A 14,995-nucleotide genomic window follows, 5' to 3' on the forward strand; every position below is an offset into this window, starting at 1 on the left:
GGGGTCCACTAGGTGCTCAAGCCCGAGCGTTTTAGCTTGGTTGTTGTACTTTACAGTTCGGGCGACAGATGCTTCCGTTCTCGAAGTATAGGGTGGGGGGTGGGGGGTTGGGGTGGTTTGGGGTTGTTTCTTTCTCCTATGGAGGACTTTGGACTTTGTTGGTTGGAGAGAGCCTTCTCTGTGTTTTCGTTTTATGGCATCATCGCATTCCTGCCCTTCCTGCTGGCCTGCCTTCCCGGGCTCTCCCCCCCGGGGGTACCCCTGCGCCTGCGCCCCCCCCCCCCGGCCGCCCTGCTGGGCTCGTGCTCCGGGGGCGTCCCTCCTCTGCTTACACTAGACGCTCCGCTCTGGGGTGATGGCTGACATTAACATACCCAAGGCCGCCATGTGCATTTTGTCTTGGAACGTCAATGGTCTTTTGGACCGCTTTAAGCGCACGGCGGTCCTCAAATATGCGCAGCGTCTGGGGATTGATGTCCTTCTTGTGCAGGAGACCCACCTTCTTGGCAACAACTGTCCTTTTCTTGCTCGCTACGGGTACGACAGGGTGTGGCACTCCGGCTTCGTGAGGGGTTCCCGGGGAGTGGCTATCCTGCTTCGACGGACTTTTCCCTTCGTTCTTGCCCAGGTTCACTCCGACTCCCAGGGCATGGTGGTTGTGGTTTCTGGGGCCCTTGAGGGGCGTCCCCTGACCTTTGTCTCCTTGTATGCGGCCCGTCCCAGTTGCAGCCCGTCCTCTCACACGCGGCACACTTGCTTCCCACGCTCCCGGCGGGCGCGCTTGTCTTGGGGGGGGATTTCAACGCAGGATATACACCTAGTGCCGATGCGACGGGCCCGGTCTCCCTTGCCAGGGCCACCCGTTCGAAGCTACTATCGGGCTGGGCTGAGGCTCAGGGTTTGTGCGATGTGTGGAGGGTCTGGCACCCGCGGGCCCGCCAGTACACCCACACCTCGGCGGCGCACCATTCGCACGCCCGGATAGATTTACTCTTTGTCCCGTCTACGGAGTGCGCGGGGGTGCAAGACGTCCGCATTCTTCCCAGGGGCCTCTCGGACCATTCTCCGCTGCTTCTGGCCCTCGGCCCACCTCCCTTCTCCGCTCGCCCTGTGTGGCGCCTGAACGCTTGGTTCCTCCAGGATAAGGCCTTCCGTAAGTCGGTTGGCACCGAGATCTCTAATTACTATCACCATAATATGGGATCTGTCTCCTCCGCGGCCGTCCTCTGGGAGGCTGGGAAGGCGACTGTCAGGGGAGCGGCTAGGGGTCTAGTGCAGCAACAGCGCCGGACGCATCTCCAGCGACTTACGGAGTGCGAGGCGTGCTCCGGAGGCCCTGGGGGACGCCGGGCGGGCGCGACGACTGGCCTTCCTACGGGACGAAATTCGCTTGCACTCCCTGGAGGCGGCAAAAACTTTATGGCGCTCTTCGGTCGCACGGGTGTATGGGTGGGGAGACAAGAACGGGGCTCTTCTTCACCGGTTGGCCACGTACCCCCGGTCCAGCAGGATTATTCCGGCGATCGCAGGCCCCTCCGGTGAGATTCACACAGCCTCCGTGGCGGTGGCCCAATCCTTTGCTGACTATTATTCCACGCTGTACCATGCTCGGGAGCCCGGGGTCCCCCTTGGGGAGCTGTTGGGATCAGGTGGTGCGGAGCTGCAGTGCTTGGTGCGGGAGGCTAGGGAGACCCTCGACTCGCCCGTGACCCTACAAGAAATTGACGACGCCATCAGTCACCTGGCTCCCGGGAAAACTCCGGGTCCAGACGGCTTCCCACAGGAGTACTACGCCCACTACCGTGAGACCCTTGCTCCGCAGCTTTTGGGCCTTTATGCGGAAGTGATAGAGGGGGGCTCGTTCCCTCCGGAGAGGGACATGGCCACGATAGTCGTTCTCCCTAAGACGCAGCCTCCGTCGCGGTCCTGCTCGGACTACCGGCCGATCTCTCTCATCAACACTGAGATCAAAATCTACGCTACCATCTTGGCGCAGCGGCTGCGTCCTTACCTCGACTCGCTGATCCACCCGGATCAGTGTGGGTTTATGCCGAACCGGGGAACTCGACATTGCTTACGGCGCCTGCATCTCGCCATGGCCCACCGCGAGCGCCTCTCTCCTTATCTGGCTTTGTTGTTGGTCGACTTTGAAAAAGCCTTTGACTCGGTGGGGTGGGTCTACTTGGAGGAGGTGTTGGAAAGGATGGCGTTCGGTCCTCAATTCCGAGCCATGGTCCGGATCTTGTACGCGGCTCCGCGGGCCAGGGTGTTGGTGAATGGGGCTCTCTCTCGCCCATTTTCTATCGGGAGAGGGACGCGTCAGGGCTGCCCGCTCTCGCCCCTCCTCTTTGCCTTGGCGATGGAGCCTTTGGCTGTCCTGGTCCGCTCCGACCCTGCGCTTCGTGGGTGGGACTGGCCGGGCATGGTCCCTGATAAAATAGCTCTGTATGCCGACGACGTCCTCCTTTACCTCTCCGACCCCGCCACATCGGGCCCCATCGTGCGTGGGATTCTTCGCCGGTTTGGTCGGGCGTCGGGTCTCCGTCTCAACCCCAGGAAATCGGTCTTGGTTCCGCTGCACCCGGCCAGGGATTGCTTCGACTGGCAGTCCGATACTCCCCTTCGGAGGCTATCTTTCAAATACCTGGGTATCTGGATTGCCCTTCTACCGGAGCTCTGCTGGGCCCTTAACATGGCTCCGGTGGTCAACAAGGCCAGATCTGACCTGGCGAGATGGCACTCGCTCCCATTGAATCCGTTGGGGAGGATTGCCCTCTATAAGATGATGATCCTTCCCAAATTCTTGTACATGCTGCAAAACACGCCCTGCTCTTTCCCTCGCCCGTGGTTCCGGGACTTGGACAGTATGGCGACCAAGTTCCTATGGGGTGGCGGTAGGGCCCGTCTGGCCCTCGGCCCGTGCCGGATTCCATCCCATGACCGAGGTATGAGTATGACTGACCTCTACTTATACTACCTTGCAACTCGGCTCCTGGTGGTCCATGACTGGTTCTCGGGCGGCTGGGGCGACCCTGCCTACAGGCTGGAGGTACAGATACTGGGATTCTCCTCCATTCAAAACATGCTCTACGGGGCGCGGCTTCCGCGATCGCTTCCAGATGTTGTGCGGGCCCCCTTTTTGGCCTGGCGTGCGGCTCTACGGCATACCCGGTGGTCGGGGAAACTGACCCGTGTTACGCCACTCTGGCATGGGACCTGGCTGCAGGAGGTTGCGGGCCTGGAGGGCTTTCGAACGTGGGACCTCCTTGGGATCTCCTGCTTAGGCGATTTGTGGCGGGGGAGTCGTATGTGCTCCTTCCAGGAGCTTCAGGCTCGTTTCTCGTTGTGCCCCTCACAGTTTTACAAATATCTTCAGCTGCGCCACGCGGTTCGGTCCCATGTCCCGCTGGATACGCGGATCCCTGACCACAGCCCGCCGGAAGCGCAGGTGATGTTGGGGTTTCTGGGTAGGGGGGGTATCTCCCGCATTTATCGGGCCCTGGTCAACAACACCCCAACGGACTGCGAGGCCACGAAGGCGCGCTGGGAGTCCTGGGTGGGGCCACTGGATGAGGCCGACTGGAGGGACGCCCTTATGGCACCTCGGTTGATCACCTCCTCGGCCAAATTGAGGCTTATCCAACTGTACTATTTGCACACTGCCTATCTGACCCCGGAACGCCTTCACCGTGCGGGTCTCTCCCCAGACGCTTCATGCACGCGATGCGGGACGAACCCGGCAGACTTCTTCCACATGGTGTGGACCTGCCCGCGCCTGGGACCCTATTGGGGCGAGATTGAGGCTGAACTCACTGAAATACTGGGGTGGGAGGTTCCCCATGACCCCCGAATGGCTCTGCTGGGGATAACGGATGATCTGGACGGTTCCCGTCATGAGAAATTTTTCCTCACTACGGCTTTAGTGGTAGCGAAGCGAGATATTGCTGCCGCCTGGAAGCGGTCTGACCCCCCCCCCTATGTGCTGCGTGGAGGAGGGGGGTGGACTGGTGCGCGACGCAGGAACGCACGATGTACTCGGCGCGGGGCTGCCCCAAGAAGTTTCGCAGAGTGTGGGGGAAGTGGCTGGGGGGTATAATTTAAGGGTGTCAACGAGGGTGGGGGGAGCGGCGTGGTTGGGGAGGGGGCGGGGGGTCGTGCTGCTGATGGTCACTGAATGTATCCAATGTCTTTTGATGCCAGTTTGTTGGACGGTTGTCCATGTATTTTCGTTTGTTTATTTGCAAAATAAAAATTTACTTATCAAAAAAAAAAAATAAAGAAAGGAAGCTTTTGTAGCGCGGCTGCTGAAGTGAAAGTGGTTGCGCTGTGAATTAAATAAATAAGCACGGCTGCTAAAGTGAACGCGGCGCGCGTTGTAAATTAAATAAATAAGCGCAGCTGCTAAAGTGAAAGCGGACTGTGCCGTAAATTAAATAAGTAAACACGGCCGCTATAGTTAAAACGGACCGCACTGGAAATGAAAAAATACATGAGTAAATTACGTGATATAAAAGGTGGCGGCGTGCTGCGACATCGTGGGCGGAATAGGGAAGATCATTAAAGAAAACAGTGCTCACCCACTAGATAAAGCAGACCGTGTAACACAAGTAAAAAGTCTAGTCGTTATGGGAGGATACAAATGCAGACAAGGTGGTACCAAGGTGGGACTACTAAGCCTATTCACGAATGAAAAGCAACAATTTCGAAAGGACAGTTACAGGAGCCAAATGAAAAGATGGGCGGGAAATGGGCAGAGCTTCTATGCCATACCTCAATACAGCATGCCTCGCACAGCAGCACATGCACTGCCCAGGCTCGACCTAAAAATAAACAGGCGCTTGGCCTAAAATGATAAGGCGCTGTGTGAAGAAAATGGGCACACGCGCCAGTTGAGCCCCCAGGGCACTGTATCTAATATGACCCCAAGGTTCCTTTTAAAGGGCGGAGCAGCGTGTCCCCGCCTACGACGACTCACCCCCAACCTTTAGAACATACCATTGTTGCTACTTTATAAATATCATAGGCAGTCAGGCATGCGAGCGCTGTTCTAGTGGCGAGTGTTGGAGTTTCAGGGTGGGCAGGACTGATGGCAGCAGCCATAACTTGTACCTCCAAGAACCAAAAGATATGAATGAGCCAAATACAGATGTCTCTCGGTCTGGGGATTTTGAGGAGCTACAAAGAATGTGGGCCTTGTGGAACTTTGATGTAGGGCCACTTATTTATTTATTTATACTTATACCCAACCCTGCCAAGTACCACGCATTAGGCGTGAGAGTAACGCATTTTAATGTGGTGTGCGCATCACCGCACCAAAATGCGAAGTCACACATTTATAGCGCCTCATGAAGTTGCTGACAAATGGAAGGGAGCTTCGCTATTAGGGTTCATTGAGCAAAGCACAGACCACGCGCTTCTGCGGCAGACCAATGTGTGAAAGACTGCACTACACTGTGCAGAGAAACTGCCCTGCTTGCTCTGCTCCAGCGGTGTTTGTTTGTTTGAAATACATCTCATCTGTTAGGAAGTGGTTCCGGTCACTCTGACCAGGCTGGGCTGAGATGTGCTCTCACTGACTGCAACACAGGGTACATTTCCCGCCAAAGACAGAACGTAATTCATGAAGTGGGCGGTGCGAGCGGGTGGAAATTATGTTTGTAAATTTAGTAGTTTTGAAGCCACCACTGCTCGTACCGCCGCCTGTGCCTCTGCTCTGCTGTGACCGGACCAAACTCAGTTTGAGGGGTCATCAGTCCCAGCTAACTTTGGATTTTTCTCTAGTGCTCTGCAGACAGAACTATATTATAACCACCTTTAATTAACTTACAGCCACCTCGAATGAAAGATGCATTGTAGTTCTCGGGCTCAATCTAGCCACAACCAACCAATGCTTCTTCTTGCTGCGTTCTGCCCTCCTCCTTGGCTATAAAGAAATGCAGCCTCCCAGGAATGTTGATGCAGCATAGCTCCTAGAGCAGGCCTTCCAGCTGCTGTGTATCTCGAAGGAAATGGGGAAGAGGGGGTGAGGTCAGCAGGTTTGTTCTATACACTGCACACCCAATTCTAGCACACTGCACAGTTAAACCCAGCAGATCCTGCCTAACCGGCTGCTGATAGATCCAGTAAACTAGGCTTTAACACACTGCATAGTCCAACCAGCAAACCCCCTCTAAACAAACTGTACAGTGAGACCCAGCAAACCCCCGCTTTAACACACTGCACACGTAAATCTACAAACCTCCGTTGTTCAAAGGTGTGCAATTTCTCTTATTTGTGTGTTTCCCTCATCTTTGCTTGATTTTTGCTTGCGAGAAAGTGTCCCTCATAGTCATTGAAATGTCACTCATAATTATACTAAAATTATGAAAATGTCACACATAGCAATGTGAAACCTTGGCAGCTATGTATACCTAAAAAAAAAGCAGCAATTCCAAAAGCACGATGTGTGTTTACCACGTTGTGCTTTTGAACTTCATGCATGTTTTTTTGTTAATGGAGCGTGGCCGGGGGCTGATTGTGGGCCTTTGCGAAAATATTTCTGTTAATTGCAGCGCATGACAGTGCTGCGATTAGCAGGAATACTTTCACAAAGGCCCACAAACAGCCCGCAGCCGCGCTCCATAAGACATGCATCAAGTTCAAAAGCACGACGTGTAAAACACACATCGTGCTTTTGGACTTGCTGCATTTCATTTCTTAATAGAGCGCAGCTGCGGGCTGTTTGTGGGCCTTTGTGAAAGTATTCCCGTTAATCGCAGCTCTGTCATGGGCTGCAACTAACAGAAATATTTTCCAACAATGGCCCACAATCAGCCCCCAGCCGTGCTCCAACAGATGCAAATGCAGCAAGTACAGGCGCTCTTATTGCTGAATGCGTGCCCAGGCTGCCATTAAAAGGAAATTTACCGGCCACTCCCGGCGACGCCACCGCTCTCTCAGACGATCTGCTGTGTGCGCGCTTCACATAGACACTGCGCGCTCGGGCTGAAAGAGGTGCACGCGTGCGCATGCGCGCACCTTCCTGGGAACATAGGTGGCAGGTAACAAAAGTGATAAGTTCTATGCTCCTGAGAAAATCAAGGAAGTGAAAAGTAATGTGGTTGTCCTTGAAAATGGTAAAATGTGGTCTAAGGACCGTTTATCCACTTGTCCTGCTTACCTGATTCCAAAGGATGGTACTGTGGAAAGTTCTATTAATTCAGAATTGGGTCAAAAGCTTGGTAAGAGTGGGGAGAGACTTAAGCAAACCCCTTTCTGGCACAAATATTACAAAATGTTGTAGAGATTCACTGCCATTGAATTTACCTGTATTTCGCTGACTATTGCCTGCAACTCTTCCTTGCGCTTTCTTATTTTCTCTCCTTGGTTCTCTCCTTATCTTTTCCCTCTTCTGCATTCCTTTCCTTTGGGAAGGGAGATGTGTTATAATCTCTACCACTTGGTTCAATCCTCTCCTCCCCTCCTTCTTTCCTCCCTTTGGTTCTACCTTAAAACCCTCAGGTGAAGTCTGTTTAGAATGTTGGCATCCCCTCAGATGTGGCTTGAGAGGACTGGCATCTGAAGGTGTTTGTATTTTACTGGACATTAAAGAAGTTATTTTCTACTTACCTCGTCCCTCTTTTCTTCACGAAGGTTAGTGGTTAATTCAGTGATGTTGTTGGTTATTGGGAATAGTAATTTGTTCTCCAGAATGGACACAAAAACATGCACTTACTGCAGTTTAATTCTGGTAGATTAAAATTAATACCAGTTAGGTTATTAGTGATGGTTATGTGGTTCAAGGAAAATGGTGAGATGAATAGATCTGCGGACTGACATTAGTTATTTTTAGGTAGCAGAGAAATGGTTATAAAAAAGGAGAGGTTGTGGTCTGTGAAATGAAAGGTAAGGAGAAGGTCACTCTGAAGGAAGAAAGGAGAGGAATTATTCGGAGATAAGCAAATTCAATGTTTCATGCAGGGTTTTAAAATTATATTTTTAGAATTATAGTGGGAGATGGCTTTATGAGATCACAAGTGCTGGCTCGGGAATACGTTTAAATTAAAATCTCGGTTTACGATCATCAGGACTATTGCCCAATATTACTCTCTGGTCCAGTGGATCTTTGCTGTTGTTTTAGAGAAGATCAAGAGCTGTAAACCACATACAGTATAAACACAATCACTATACTATTTTCAGTCAATGATAAGAGTTTTTTTATGAGTTAAAGGGTTTTATTAATCCAATGTTTTAGAAACTCATCTTCATTAAATGTCATAAGGTAATTCTCATAAATCTTGATCATCAATATGAACAGAAATCGATCCCCTGCAGCACTGACCTGGCAGACGGAAATGATCAGGTGGGGCACTGCAGAGAGCGCAATCATTAGACAGGAAGAATTACGAGGCCACCGCAAGACTCCTATTTTCATGGAATGGGACCAAATGTTGGAAACATTCGAAGCCCTTGACTCACTCACACCCCCGGTGTCCCCAGCTGGACCCATGTCACTCACGGCTCCCATATATCCCGCAACCTACCCGAAACTGAGTAACATCATGCTACGTTCTGCTGTTGATGCCTAGGGATGTATGTATTTGTGTGTACTATTATATAGGTTTTGTATTTTCATACAGCCAGACCAGTGAACGCAATTTTCTCTTGAGTTCTAATACGTGTTGTGGGCCAGCGGACCAGGGGGGAAGAGGATAACTTAACTTGTTTTCTCCTTATTTTTGGTTCTTTTTCTATCAGCGATGCAATGTTTAGTTAAACAGAAAAGTATGATTTCTTTTTACTGCCTGAATAGCCAAGTAGACGAACGCTCTGCACATTCTTGCTCTGTGAAGGAAATGGCTGCCCAAATGTCAATGGTTTATCATATATTGAATGAGCGTGTATTAATGCATATGGAAACTCAATAAAACAATATGTTTAAAAAAAATGAACAGAAATCGAAAACAAAGATTAGTCAATCAAATAATCATAATAAAAGCATTGGGTGCATTTCATAAAGGATAGAATCCCTATTCTAGGAATGGGGAAGAAAGGTGTCAGTCAGAATCCATAAAGGGTTCCAGTTCGAGAGAGAGTGAGAGCACAAGCATAAAGCTTTAGCATTAAAAGTCAGTTCAATAATTTATCAAAGCAAACTTCTTATGAAGAGAGGTTCAAGAAACTCCGTAGAGTCTCAGAGCAACGTGGAATGGGTCTGTATCTGGTAGTAATAGGAGTGGTATCCCGCCGAAGGAAAATGTGCTATCATAGACAAATCATTTTACCAATATTGCAGTTTGCGGTTTCTTCTTTCTTTTGAAGCTCTTATGGGAACAGGATCACTCCTCGGCTTCTCACAGAAATACAATGGAATACAACAGTTTTCAGTGTTGCAGCTATGATACAAGTCCATTTCTACAATTACCTTATATTTCCCATTGTCCAACAGAAACAGTGTCCCCCTTAGGCGCTGCCCTGGGAAATCCTGATGCGATGCCTTGCAACCCTCTTTGTTGGAGTTATTTGCTGCACCACTTGCCTTTCGATCTCCTTGTGACTCTGGCTACAATGTTTAGATACTGAAACAAAGCAAAACCAAAGGGGATGATGGACCGAGTGTTGAACATTGCAAGCACTCACCCCAAGTCAACTGATCTGGGTTTAATCCATCATCATTCTTTAGCTCACTCCGCCACCCCAGTTCAGACATGGCCATATGCAAATCAGTCTGACTCTGTGCCTTATGGGAACAGTCCAGCCCGAACTGCCAAGCCATGTCTTCCCTGGACCGGAAACAAGCATCCTGGGACATGTTTTTGGCTAATCAGCCATCATCAGCCAGGCTAGCTTGAATCCAGTGGCAAAGTGAGCAAGGGACCCAAGTCTGGGTTGTGTTTGAGGTTAGGGATGCCCAGTCTGCCACATGCTGGTGGCAGGTACGTCAAACGTTTGGTGATGCATGCCATTTTTCCAGCCCATACATAGTGTTCATTCAGGTGTTGTAGTTTAGGTGGAACCTGGGGTGGGGTGGAAGGGTCAGTGTTTGCATGACATATAGTATCTTGGGGAGCAGGGTAATTTTTATTGCCGCCAGCCTCCATAGCCAAGACAGAGTGTGGTTATTCAATTTTTCCAATTCTGTGCGTGTGTCTGCTAGTAGGTGGCCATAGTTGCTCTCTGCCGTTTGCCTAACCGTGGGATGTATGTGAAGGCCCAAAAGGGTCACCCCTTGCATAGCCCATGGGTAGGGGTAAAGGTTTTGTATACTTTCTGCATCTGGGGCCGGGGTCGTGAGGTTCAGAAGGTGCGAATTTTGTGCGTTGATCTTGAAACCTGATACCGCTGAGAAAGAAAGAATTAATAGAAGTAATAGAAAAAAAATAAAATAAATAAAATTAAAGAAAAAAGCAAAATAGAAAAAATATTGATAGAAAATATCTGCTTTCCGGTCCTATATTTCCTACATCAAGTATTCTTGCGTAAGTCGTAGTCCCCCTTTAGTGCCATTTTATTAGTCTTTATGGTTTTTTCACTCTCTTAAATTAGTTCTGTTCTTTTTCTTCAGCTGATACGTGCACCTAGTCAAGTTGTTTCATTCTTCACCAGGATCTCAAGACCGCCTGTAGCGCCATTACCCTACATATAGGTTGGACTTAATTAAACAGCTGTGGCTTTTGTTTCCTATTTGTCTGCATTTAAATAGTCTCCTACCTTCACGGCAGGTTTCTAAGTCTGTCCATTTAGTCTGTTTAGTATAATATATTTTTGCTTTTCCCCCTTTTTTATTCGAAGCCAATTGGAATACTCATTAAGTGCATTATTGCCCTTGGCCCTTTATTAAGCGGTGTCTTCATATTACTTGTTGCCTAGTAGGTGCAATTTCAATATTTTTTCTATTTTGCTTTTTTCTTTATCTTTTTTTTTTTTCTATTACTTCTATTAATTCTTTCTTTCTCAGCTTATCCTTTTTAATTTGGTTGATAGCTTTTGCTTCATTGGCACATTCTGGTATAAGACTGACACACTATTTTCCTTGTACACTTGGTGTGACCCATTCTATTCTTTTTCCTACTTTTGGGAACTATTGGCTCTTTAATTGTGTTGCTGGCTCCACTATAGATTGCATCTGGCATGTTTGAATTATTAGATCATTTTATATTTGTTGTTTTCCTTGTTTCCACAGATTGTCTAAACAAGTACTATTATAAATTTTCAAAGCCTTGTTAAAGTTTTCTCTCGTGAGAAGAGACTATGGAATCAGTTTGGAATTATTCTGACATCCTTTCCAACTGCTAAAGGATTGTTGCGCCCTGACGAAGGAAATTAGGGTCTGTTGATCCTACTCTGAAACGCGCGTCGGCGCTCTTGGGTTTTTGTTTTCCAGGCTACATTTCTATTTTACTGTACATATTTATGAAATGTATCACTGTTTTTACATGTATATTTTTGTTACATAGGGTTATTGTATTGTCTGGTTGTTTGTTTTGATATAAAACATGAATTTTGTCTTTGTTGCCAAAATATATGTCCTGTTTCTGTCTCACGTTTTCTTCGATTGTGATGTGACCCAATTAACATATGACTATTTGTATGTATAAATGAATGTCTTCAAAGATAAAATGATAAATACAAAAATAATATATATATTTTGATTAATAAAATTGTGAATCCAATTCTGTGGTACTTGTTGTTGTGTAGCGATTGTGGAGATATTCTCCACTGTATAATTAGCTGTAGAGAAGAGGTCCTTGTTTAATTTGTGTTGCTTTCCCTGCCCTCCTCTTCTCATATCCTTATATCAGGGACCCTCTTATGTTTACCCCTGCCTTCCTCCCCTCTCCTGCAGAAAAGTACTGGCGGTCGAACCAGCGGAATCTTAATCGTTGCCAGTCTGCTGGAATCAGATGCGTTTCCTGCAATAAGCGGAGTTTTAGTTGGCGCCTTCTCTGCAGCGTGATAGGGGACAGATCCTGGTACAGCCATATCTTTATGCCCTCAAAATCAATAGTGTTTCGATCCCTGGCTGCTGACATAATGGCTTCTTTATGGGCGTAATAATAGAGACAGGTGAGAATGCCTTGTTGCATTCCGGGTGCTTTTGCGGGGTGGCCTGCTCTGTGAGTGTGGTCCAGGACGATGTCTTGTGAAGCCAGCGTGGGTACCACATGGTGAAAGAATCGGTGAATGTACACCTCTAGCCTGGTCGCTATTGCTTGCAGTGGTATGCCTTTGATATGTATATTGCATCTCCATAATCTGTTTTCAAGGTCCTCCATCTGGTATTGGAGCTCCGTATTCTTCTCTTGAAGGTCCAAGAGGTCTCCGAGGTGGGCTTCTAGCTCTTCTTCCCTGGCGTCTTCCGTCCGTTCCAGTGAGTCTACTCTCTGGCCTCTGTCAACCACTTCTCGACAGATCTCCTTCACCTTAGAGGCCATGTCTTGCTTTAGTGCCGCAAGGCCGGACCTTAGGGCTCCAAAAAGGGTTTCCAGGAAGGCTCTGGTCACTGGGGCCTCCACTTCTTCCTGGTCTCCTGCTTCCTACTCCGGGCTGGCTTAGCGACCCATTGGTTTTTTGGGAGTGGGCTTGGTAAGTAAGTCTTTTATGCTGCCGTCTTTCTTGGTGGGGGGTTTTAAGGTTGCCATTTCCTCGCTCGATGTGTCGCTGTTCGACCCCCCAGTTCAAAGCTATCTCAGCAGACTATGCCCCTTTTCCCGGTATCTGTGGTCTGTGTCATCTAGGCTTTTGGGGTTTCCCTGTGGGTCAGCTATTTCCCATGTCCGCCGATTTCGCCCCCTGGTGTGTACTGCTTTGCTCAACTAGAGGAGTTCCCCCTTCACCAGCTCCGGCAGCTACCGGCCTGTGCTACTCTGTTCCATTTGCTTCTCAACGTTCTGGCCACCACTCCTGTAGGCCCTCTTTCGGGTGCATGTCTGATTGTTGTCGTACCTCAACACCGGATCTGCCGCTTCTTCTATAGCGCGGCTACTACTCACTATCTCTGGTTCTCCTCGATAAACCAGGGCCACTCCCTTGCACCGCCGCAGGAATCCTCACTCTTTTGCCAGGGCGGTAGGGGGTGATCCTTGCTCTATCTACCTGGCCTTGTGTAGGCCTGCACTTAACACTGCTCCTCCGCTCGCTTCAGGCATACATCCGTAGCTCCTCCATCCCTTGCGTCTTCCGCAACCAGTAAACTCACTGGCCACGTGTTCTGATTTCCCTCGATGCGTTGGAGGTTCCTTTGCCGGCGTTAGATCCTGCTCTGGCTATTCTGTCCCACGTGAGCCTTCCCCTGGGCCTTTCCGCAGCTCACCTTCAGTCTGGGGTTCTGCTCTTCAGGGGAGTACACTGACCTCCCTCACTCCTCATTCGTCGTCTGTCCTCGCATCCCCTTGGGTCACCGCTGTATGATCAGGCCGCCACTCAACGGGAGCCGCAGGCCGGCACCATTTTGCCTGTAAGCCGCCGATATCGCCGGATGTCTCCTCTCTCTCCCACTTTGGCCCCAACTTGCCAATTTGACCTCCGAGGGCTCCAGTGGTCCTCCGGAGCGCCGGAGTTACTTTGCTTACATTTGTGGGGCCCAAGGGCAGCACCCAGCTATGTAATACTGGTGGTGGACGGCAGAGCTCACAGAGATCACTACCGCTCAGCCGCCATCTTGGTCACGCCCCCTACTTTTTTGATTGATGAAAAAATAATTCCCTTCTATTTAGGTTGCAGCCTATCAGACAGCGCAACTGTCTGGTTTGCTAAAATCATTTTGGTAACATTTAGAAAGTTGACTTAGGAATGCATTCCGCCCATTGCTGACCATTGGCTTTGTGTTTTGTAACTCACATTGTCTACCTTTCTATTTGCTTTAAGCTGTCCAGCTCAAGTTCGCCCCTCCTATTGCCCACACCTTGTTTACTGTATTCTTCCACAAACTAACTTTCTGTGAACAAGCCTTTAAATCTTGTTCTTATCTTGTCACATTTGCTGCGTATTCAAAGACAGAGGTCAAATGTCAGGTTGTGTCTTCCAGGGAGCTTGTTTCTTATTCTTTCTCTAAATTTAAAGTGAGACGATTTATGTAACCATAATGCTGGCTAGTGGGGGCTGCTTGAGAAAGGATGTACAGATGATATTTTTTTCTAGCACACAGCAAAATTTAATTGTCTGTAAATGAACTGTGCTGACGATCAAACCAATAGATTGGGTGATCACATTTCCACACATTATTAGTTGTGGGCTGAATACTTTTATCAGTAAAACTGTAGGTGAGTGCAAATTGAAGATGCGTTGTCTGTAATGGCAGTACGCTACCATACCATGCATACTCCACGTTACCGCACTCCTCTCCACTCTGCACCAATCCTTGCCACTACACTCAAACATGGACCACTCCACACTATGCCACTCCACTCCACACTGCGTCACTGCATTCTTCTCTGCACCACTCCACTCTACGCCTCTTTACTCTACACCACTCCATGCTACTCTATGCCAATGCACTCTACCCCACACTGCTCCACTATGCACCACTGCACTCTTCGCCACTGCACTCTATGCCACCGTAGTCTGCAACAATGCACTCAAAACCAATGCACTCTACACCAATCTACTCTGCACTACATCACTCTAGGCCACTATACTCTCCAGCACTGCCCTCAACGCCACTCTATTCTACTCTGCATCACTGCACTCTATGCCACTCTATTCTACTCTACACCACACCACTGTTCTCTACGCCACTGCTCTCTACGCCACTCTGCTCTGTGCCACTGCACTCTACGCCACTCTACTTTGCGCCACTGCACTCTACGCCAATGCACTCCACACCTCTCTACTATACACCACTGCACTCCACGACAGTACACTGTGCAACATTGCACTCTCTGCCACTTTACTTTATGCCACTCTAGGTTAATCGACTCTAAGCCCGCCTAATCTACTCTGCACCACTTCATATCACGCCACTCCACACCACGCCACTACTCTCTATGCCACTGCATCTATGGTAATGCACTCTACA

This window comes from Triturus cristatus, chromosome 5_1, assembly GCF_964204655.1.
Source record: "Triturus cristatus chromosome 5_1, aTriCri1.1, whole genome shotgun sequence".
Taxonomy (NCBI): domain Eukaryota; kingdom Metazoa; phylum Chordata; class Amphibia; order Caudata; family Salamandridae; genus Triturus; species Triturus cristatus.